General features: G+C 36.8%; 1 long non-coding RNA gene across 1 annotated transcript; it reads right to left on the bottom strand.

The window, feature by feature from the left end:
- Positions 1 to 3,800: 3,800 nt before the first annotated feature.
- Positions 3,801 to 6,184, bottom strand: LOC122144893. The gene is made up of 3 exons (XR_006159906.1): positions 6,122 to 6,184; positions 5,703 to 5,772; positions 3,801 to 3,982 (listed from the first exon to the last, which is right to left on the bottom strand). It is a non-coding gene; the product is annotated as an uncharacterized LOC122144893 (long non-coding RNA).
- Positions 6,185 to 8,702: the final 2,518 nt, after the last annotated feature.

Here is an 8,702-nt window from a genome sequence, read left to right on the forward strand (position 1 = left end):
ATTACATTATTTATTATTATTATTTTATTATTATTATTATTACTACAACATTCAATTTTGTTACATCGAATTCTGTGACCATTGTATTCTGTGACCTTAGTAGGTGCTGTTGTCACTGGCTTGAACTCGATCACACAGGCGGATTGGGTATGCAAACAGCATAACTTCAAACATAGGTGAGATCTGACTGTGACAATGTAAACTTACATTTGGTTCAATAAAAATGAACGTAACTTTATAAAACTGAACGTAACTTTTTCAGAAACTATCAAAAACATGCCATTACAAAAGAAGAGAAACACAACGAAAATGAAAAAAAATGAACTCAGTCGCACAAATTTAACAGGCTCTTCAAATATGGTTCATTCTTTGTTAATGTTTTTTCAAGATTCGTTTTGGGTAACGTGGTTTCTGAATGCATTGCCAAGATTCGCTTACGTTTCGCAGTTTTTCGTCTTTGGTTTTTTTGGAAAAACCCTCGTGGGGGCGGGCTTAACAGGGGCTACTCTGATTGGATGGTGAGCTTTTAGATGGACAGGTGCTCTCCTGACCGGGAACGCCACTCAGGGCGCGCATATGAAAGCTCTCGCTGGTGCATTTGAATAAATACCTCCGGTCTCATACCGCAAAAAAAATTCTTATTTCACACAACAAAGTGAAAATGAAATTTATTTTAAGCTCATAAACAATACCAACGTGATAAACCTGCTCTTCTCCTGTTTTCTAAAGAATGGCAAAACTAATTTGAATGTAAATCTCAGTATCTACTAATTAAGAAAGCTAATAAGGACTTGTAGAATTTGCCTCTGCCCTTGATAATCCTTGTGTTATTTGTTTAGATTATGCCCTCTATTTCCTTAAGTTTATCTTTATTCGTTATTTTTTTAATAATTTAGGTTAGTGTTAGGGGGGGTGGGTGGGTGTGTGGTTTTTGTGATGTGGTTCGATAGTGATGAGCACTGCTATATACTTTTTGTATGTTTTTGTTCTCTGCATAAAATACCACAAAAAAGAAAAAGAAAAAAAAAGCTCCGACTGGCCCATTTGTAGGGCAATACGTTGCTGCCTTGTGTTAATTTGTAAGGCAATACGGTAATATGGGGCTTTTTGTGTGACTAATATGTATTTTTTTTATTTGACCTTCGCATCGTCCTTCGGTCTGCTAAGGATGAAGCTCTCCGAGGGCTGTGGAGCACACGTGAGCGAGCGCAGTGTCGGGCTCTTCCTCCGTCCGCTTGCTCCTTCAGGCAGTCAGCTTGAAGTAAGCTTGTGTTACTGCAAGCTAACCAATCAACATCGACGTACAATTTTTTATTCATGTGACAGTGTCTGCAGCGAGTCGTTACGGCGTTCATACGCCGGTATATTATTGTAATTACAGTAACACAATGGTTACCTTCAAGCCTGCATATGAAAGCCGTACAAAAGCTCGAGGGGGGGGCTTTATGTCTCAGACGACGACGATCGCAAGGCCATAATATTATTTACATAATTAGTACACCCTCAAGCGCACAACGGTATTTGCATCCAAATCACCGCGAGAGCTTTCCAATATGCGCCCCAGCCCCACTGAGTGCGCGTCATGTATGCTTTCCCGGGTCAGCGAAGACACCTGTCCATCAAAACTTCACCATCCAATCAGAGTAGATCACCTGTTAAGCCCCGCCCCCCACGCTGAGTAGTTTGTGTCAAAACACCAATCGAAAAACTTGCCGTAAGCGTAAGTGAAATCTGTGACAAATGCATTCAGAATCCACGATTACCGAAAACGAATCTTTGAAAAACATTAACAACGAATGAAGGTCATATTGAAGAGCCTGTTAAATTGGTGTTTGTGACTGAGTTCATTTTTTCATTTTCATTGTGTTTTTCCTTCTTTTTTGTAATGGCATTATATTTTTGATAGGTTTCTGAAAAAGTTACGTTCAGTTTTATCAAGTTAGCTTCAAGTTTTTATAAAGTTTCGTTCATTTTAATAGAAAGCAAATGTTAATTCAATATGACACTACAGGTTCATGACAATGTTCACGCCGGTGAACACTCTTTGGCCAGCTGTGAATATTGTAGCGCCCCCCCCCCTGGCGGCCCCCATATGCCCTCCCCCGCATCAAGTTGAAAGTTGAAAGTCATGACATTTGCCAAGTTTGAGTAACCCCATACTCGGAATTGGTGCTCTGCATTTAACCCGTCCAAGTGCACACACACAGCAGTTGAGAACGTGAACACACCATGAACACACACACCCGAGTAGCAGTGGGCCAGCTATATCTATATCCAGCGGCCCAACGGTGAGCAGAAACTGGGGGGTTCAGTGGGACACGTCAGCAGCTGCTTGCCCGTATTGAGGGTGGAGAGCGGTCTGAGCACGGGGTCTTTATTCATCACCTCCCTCCCCCTACAACTCCTACCACCAACGAGGACTCGAACCGTGTTGACCTTCAGATAACTAGTCCAAGTCTCTAACCATTAAGGCCACAGCCCTGCCCCTAAAATACAGTCTGCTCGGTGTAAATTAAATTCCTCTGGTAATGCTATGTAATAATCTCCTCTTTTTTTTTATTAGCCTATCCAGGAGAGAATTTTGGTCTAATATGAACAATACAGCTGTTACATTAAATAATTTGTATTTATTTAACAATACAACTGTTACATTAAATAATTTGTATTTATTTATTGACTTTCTAATACTTTTGCATTTATAAAAATCTACATTTCTTGTAGGTCGTTTTGAATGTTCGCCTGAATATGTTTTGTTTGCCGCCCAGCTAGATCAGGCGGTAGAGCATGAGGTCTCAGGGTCGTGGAGTCGAGCCCACGTTTGGGCATGCCTTTTGGCTCTCTCTCAACCCTCACCAACGGGTGTCAGTCTGCAATGAGTCTCTCTTGACCTCCAGTTAGTTTAGAGGCAGCGAGCTGTGGCCGAATTTTGGTTAGAGACTTGGCCTAGTTACCCAAAGGTTGCAGGTTTGAAGTCTCGGTTCGTGCTGGTAGGAGTTTGTAGGTGGGATGGGAGTGAATAATGCAGTGCTCTCTTCCTCCCTCATACTCATGGCTGAAGTGCCCTTGAGCAAGGCACTGAACCCCCAGTTGCTCCCCGGGCGCTGGATATATAGCTGCCCACTGCTCCGGGTGCGGGTTCATGTGTGTTCAACTTCTCACTGCTGTGTCTTTGTGCACTGGGTATGGGTTAAAATTGCAATTCTGAGTATGGGTTACCATTACTTGGCAAATGTCACCACGTTCATTCTGTACAACTTACTTCCTTAACTGCCTTCTTAAAATAGAAATTAAAGTGTGCCGTTCTCCTGAATATGTTTGTTTTGGATTGTTTGTCTGGATTTTTTGGTTATTTAAAAGTTTTATTAGATTAGTTATAATGGGTTTGTTTGTTTAGCAGGCTAGGCTAAAAGGGGGAATCAGGATATGTGACCCCATTGTTACGTGTTTTAAAATTCCTGACACAACAATCAAACCATTTCAGGTAACTTATTATTAATAGTTTTGATTTAAAAAAAATGATAAAGAGAGAAGAGAAAAGCCAACAACAAAGTGTTGTGTGTGAAGGCATCTTGAATAGCTTTGAAACAACAATTGAATAGGAACTGGATGCTAACACCTCTGTGTCCTCTCAAAACACACAGCCCTCTCTGAGTCATTTTTTTAATATTATTATTAATGCCATAAATCAGAACAATACCATGAGAAATATTCAAATGTAAAAAGAAAAACATTTAAAGATGAACAACATTAATGGAATAGTGCCAGAGGATATATATATAAAATAATAATAATAAGGGCCTCACTTTATACAATAGTATACCTCCTTTAAATATTATGAGTTCTAGTAGCCTTTTTACTAGTGCAGTTGGCTCTCTCAGTCTTGCACAAATGTGAATTTCAAAAGATGCAAGAGCGCAGAAGAAGCCAATCTGTGTCTCCAGTCAATTATGAGCAGGATCCTGGAGTAACCGAGAGAGGGCAACTGGACAGAGAGAAGAGAGACAATGCTCACAAACCACAATTTAACACCATACTTTTCAAATATATATGACAGTACAAATTTTAAAATCAAAAGTATAGAGAATGAAAAAAAAAAGGCAGTTTTATATGGTAAAACCAGTCCTGTTCATATTAAAAAATTTTGTTAAGTTTTTAAGTTTTTTTTTTTTTTTAAGTACTCAGTACATTTGAAGAATTTCAAAGTCTTTCTGTGTGAAAGAATTTCCCTTAGGATGGATGGATGGATGGATGGATGGATGGATGAATGGATGGATGGATGGAATGGGATGGATCTCAATCCACCTCTGTGATCGAGTTCTAGGCCAAAACAGTGACAACAGAGTCACAGAATACAATGGTTCACAGAACTCGGTGTAACACCGGCATTTTAACATAGCCTATATTTTATATCAGTCATCGTGTTTTCATAATCGTGGGATATTGACATAGAAACTCAAAAATTCGATTCAAGTTATTCAAGTGTGCTATTAGTATACTTCTTTTAAACTTAAAATAGAAAGTATGCTTTTAGTTTACTTTTTATGTACTCCTCATAAATATACTAAAATGACATTTAAGTATACTTGAATTAATGACAAAAATTCTAAATATATTTGAGCTATACTCATAGAATCCGTTGTTTTCATTATTATATGGTAGAGGGCGCTAGTACACATCTTCTGCACAGAATCCCCCCCACTCAAAAAAAAAAAAAAAAAAAAAAGATGAAGATGAAGATGAAGAAGAAAAAAGGTACACGTCACTGATCTATAATATAGATCAGTGGAACACATGAAACAGCATCAAAACTGTTATGGAATAAAATAACAGATGAAGAGGTAATAATGACTCTCAAGCTTTGGGGTGTTGATCGACTCCATCTACGTTTTGATTATCATTCTGAATCCAATTCATAGTCTTTTTTTCAGCTTTTTGTTCAAAATGTTATTTCTTAATTTTTTATGAAACACATTTAAGTGTTTAAAAAAATAATGCATGAAGCTAGAATAACATGTTTTTGTTTACAAGCAGATTTCTTTGTTCTTTCTTTGGATGTTTTGTATGTTCAGATATTCATACAACAAAATATATACTAAAATATAAATTAAAACCTTAATAGGGACATAGTAGTATACTTAAAGTATTATGTAAAGTTCACTTAAAGAAAACTTATGAGTACACTTGTAGTATAAAACTACTAAACTGGTAGTTTACTGAGAATATACTTCAAAGTGTACAAAGTATTTAATTAGTAAACTATCAGTATACCTATAAGTTCACTTTTAGTATAATTGCAGTACAAACTACAAACATAGAGATAAACTAGTTGTGTCCTCAAAGTTTGCTACTGTTATACTTAAAAGTATACTTAAAGGTATACTTACAGTATATTTACTAGAAAGCTGGCCAATTTAGTCCCAAGAGTACTGAAACAGTACACTTACAAGTATACTACTAGAACACTGATATTGTATACTTGCTACATAAAATATACTTAAAAATACCTTGACTTGAACTTACATTAAGTAGACTTAGTAAAATAAACTTGAAGTATACTACTTTTTCGTAAGGGTGCAAAGCCCAAGCCGTCTTCATAATAATACTACAACAAACAAACAAAAACGGTAGCGCTCTAACGTTATGAAAGCTAGTGCAAAATACTGCTCATATTAGCCATTCGTTCACCAGAAACAATGCCTTACCATGCTGTAAAACCCACACTGGGACGAAAATGAAGAGGTTCATCATTACTCTGAAAAACGAGTGCAGATTCTGTGGAAACAAAAGCATTTTTTTGTCACTAGCCCTATTCGGACGGGACCGTTTTCTAAACTACGTTTGAGATTCGTTTCTTATCACCTGACACGCGCTCTGTTTGCCTGCATTGCGTATATTGATTACCTGCCTGCATTGCGTATATTACGGATTGATTACCATTAGTATAATCAGTTTTATTATAAATATGGTGAAGTTAAATGGTTAGTATTGCAAATACATGTTAATGTGTGGTTACTTTTATGTGGCAGAGCTGAGAGAGGAGAGTTAATATACGAGCTAAGTCAGAACACGCTAAACCAAAAGAAAATGACTACGCCACCCCATAAAGAAACGGGGAAATAACCTCCAAAAATCCGGGTCACAGGTTCGTAGGCCAAGTAAAACCCAAAGAGACGTGTAAACAATGTACAAACGCTTTGTTCAAATGGTCACAAATTATTAGAACACTAAAAAGGCATCAAGGTCACGTGTCAGATCACAATTAAACACCATATATCGGCAGCTCTGTACACAACAGATGAAGAAATAATTAAAACATACTCTCAAAGGAAAAAAACAAAACAAAACAAAAACAAAATAAACAGGAACAGGCTTTCGGTACTATTTTTTCAGAACCAGTGCCAAGTCAGTGTTTTTTTTTTTTTTGTTTTTTTAAATCAATGTAGAATTTCTATACTATTGTGTGTTCACCTGATCATAAGTTCTGTTTTAAAGATCCGATCTGAAACCAGCTCAGTTTTTTTAATGCAGTGTAGAATATCTATACTAAATAATAGTAAAATTAGATGTTACCTATATATATATATATATATAATATATATATATATATATATATATATATATATATATATTATAAGCTAGGTTATTCAGCAGCAACGATTATTATAGAAAAATCAAAGACTGCACAATAATTATATAAAAATATAAAACTAAACATTTAGTGAAGCAACATTTTTTTGTGGGCAACAAATAAAAGTTAAGTGTAGAAACTAAAATCTGGGTAAAATGTTACAAATTGCTCTTTGTATTGTTGTAAAATACATTAATGTAAAACAGGTACCCTATATATATATATATATATTGTGACGCATGTCCCGAGCACTCTCAGCGTCGCCCTGGAAACGGAGAGGAGGAAACACCTGTGCACACTCACGGGCTGGCCGGCAACAGCTGAAGCTCATCAGAGCCCTGTTACAAAAGCCACCGCATGACACACACACACTGGGAAGACACATCTCCAGAAGACTCCACGCTAATGCCGCTTCGAAACTTGTCTTCTAGAAAGCAGTGTGTGATCGGCCAGCTCCAGCACCTGAGGACACGGAGGAAAGACAGAGGCGGATCACGGAGCACCAGCGCACGTCACCACACTCATCGGCACCTCACCTCTCAATAAACTCACCCTCCGGGGCATTTATTGAAACCCTTTTGTTGTGTGAATCCTCACCCCGTTACTATATCTCTATATATATATATATATATATATATATATATATATAGATATCTGAGGGTTATGATATCAAATATGTATAGTCAAAAAAATAAAGTTTTGCAAAAGAAAATAAAGTTTTTGCAAACAAAAATTAAAGTATTGAGGAAAATAATTTTGCTTTTTTGCAAACAAAAATAAAGAATTGCAAAACATAAATGATACCGCGCAAAATAAATGATTTTGCAATACATATTTTCCATGGTCATATCTATTATTTTATTTGCAACACTGATTTTATTTTGCGTGTCGGTCTAGTTTGAGCTTGCGCTGCAGTTTTTTCCTGTGCGCTTCATTTTTCTGCGCGTCTCGCTTTGTGGCGCTGTTTTTGACGTGGGGGTGGAGTCAAGGGGGCAGGGGGCGTGTACAACATGCCTCCCTGGAAGTGACGTCATCGGCCCGAGACGTCAGCTCACTGATCCAGGTACTGTCATGATGAGCAGATGGATGCGAGTGGATCGCTTCCTTTTATTCACTAAGCATTAAAACATGCATGGTTTCGTTTTATAACTTTATTAAACAAATGTATATGTGTATTAGCAGCGTTTGCTCAAGTTAAAGAAGTTGTTACCATGCACATCTGCTGTTTATTTCTCTCGATGATGCAGTCTTTTACTGGCATAAAGTTGGCTGACGTTGGACGTTCGATAGTCGCAAATCTAGGGAACGTCTCTAAAGTTACATGCGAAACTACTATACACTTCTCTAACAGGTCAATAGCATGCAAGGAGAATGACTAACAGTCATGAAAACACTGTTAACTGTTCATCAAGGTGTCAACTATAATGCACACCTTTTATATTTTTTGATTAATTAAAAATAAACTGTAAAATCATATGTAAATATTGCTACTTTTCATTACCAAATGGACCGTTAAACACTAATTTAAAGCTCAAATGAAAAAATAGCAATATATTACATATGATTTACAGTTTATTTTGAATAATTATGAAAAATATGAACGTGTGTGCATTAGTTGGACACGAAGATGAACACTTTTTACAGTAGTTTTATGAAAGTGAGTCATTTTGTTCAAATGCTATTGAGCTCAAATTATGGCATATTTTAAATTTGAGCCCATTCGGTAATGAAAATTAGCAATATTTTACATTTGATTTACAGTTTATTTTAATAATTATCAAAAAATATAAAAGGTGTGCATTATAGTTTGACACCTGGATGAACAGTGGGGGGAGGGGTAGTAACAGTTGTTTTCATGACTGGGGGTTAGTCATTCTCCTTGCATTGCTATTGACGTAGAGAAGTGTATAGTAGTTTCGCATGTAACTTTAGAGACGGTCCCTAGATTTGCGAATATCGAACGTCCAACGTCAAGCCAACTTTATGCCAGTCACACACTTTTATAGCATTAAAATGTGAATTGTTTCATTTGGTTAACTGCATGTGTATTAACAGGTGTTTGTTTAAGATCTCT

The sequence above is a fragment of the Cyprinus carpio genome, unplaced genomic scaffold, assembly GCF_018340385.1.
Source record: "Cyprinus carpio isolate SPL01 unplaced genomic scaffold, ASM1834038v1 S000006795, whole genome shotgun sequence".
NCBI classification, from domain to species: domain Eukaryota; kingdom Metazoa; phylum Chordata; class Actinopteri; order Cypriniformes; family Cyprinidae; genus Cyprinus; species Cyprinus carpio.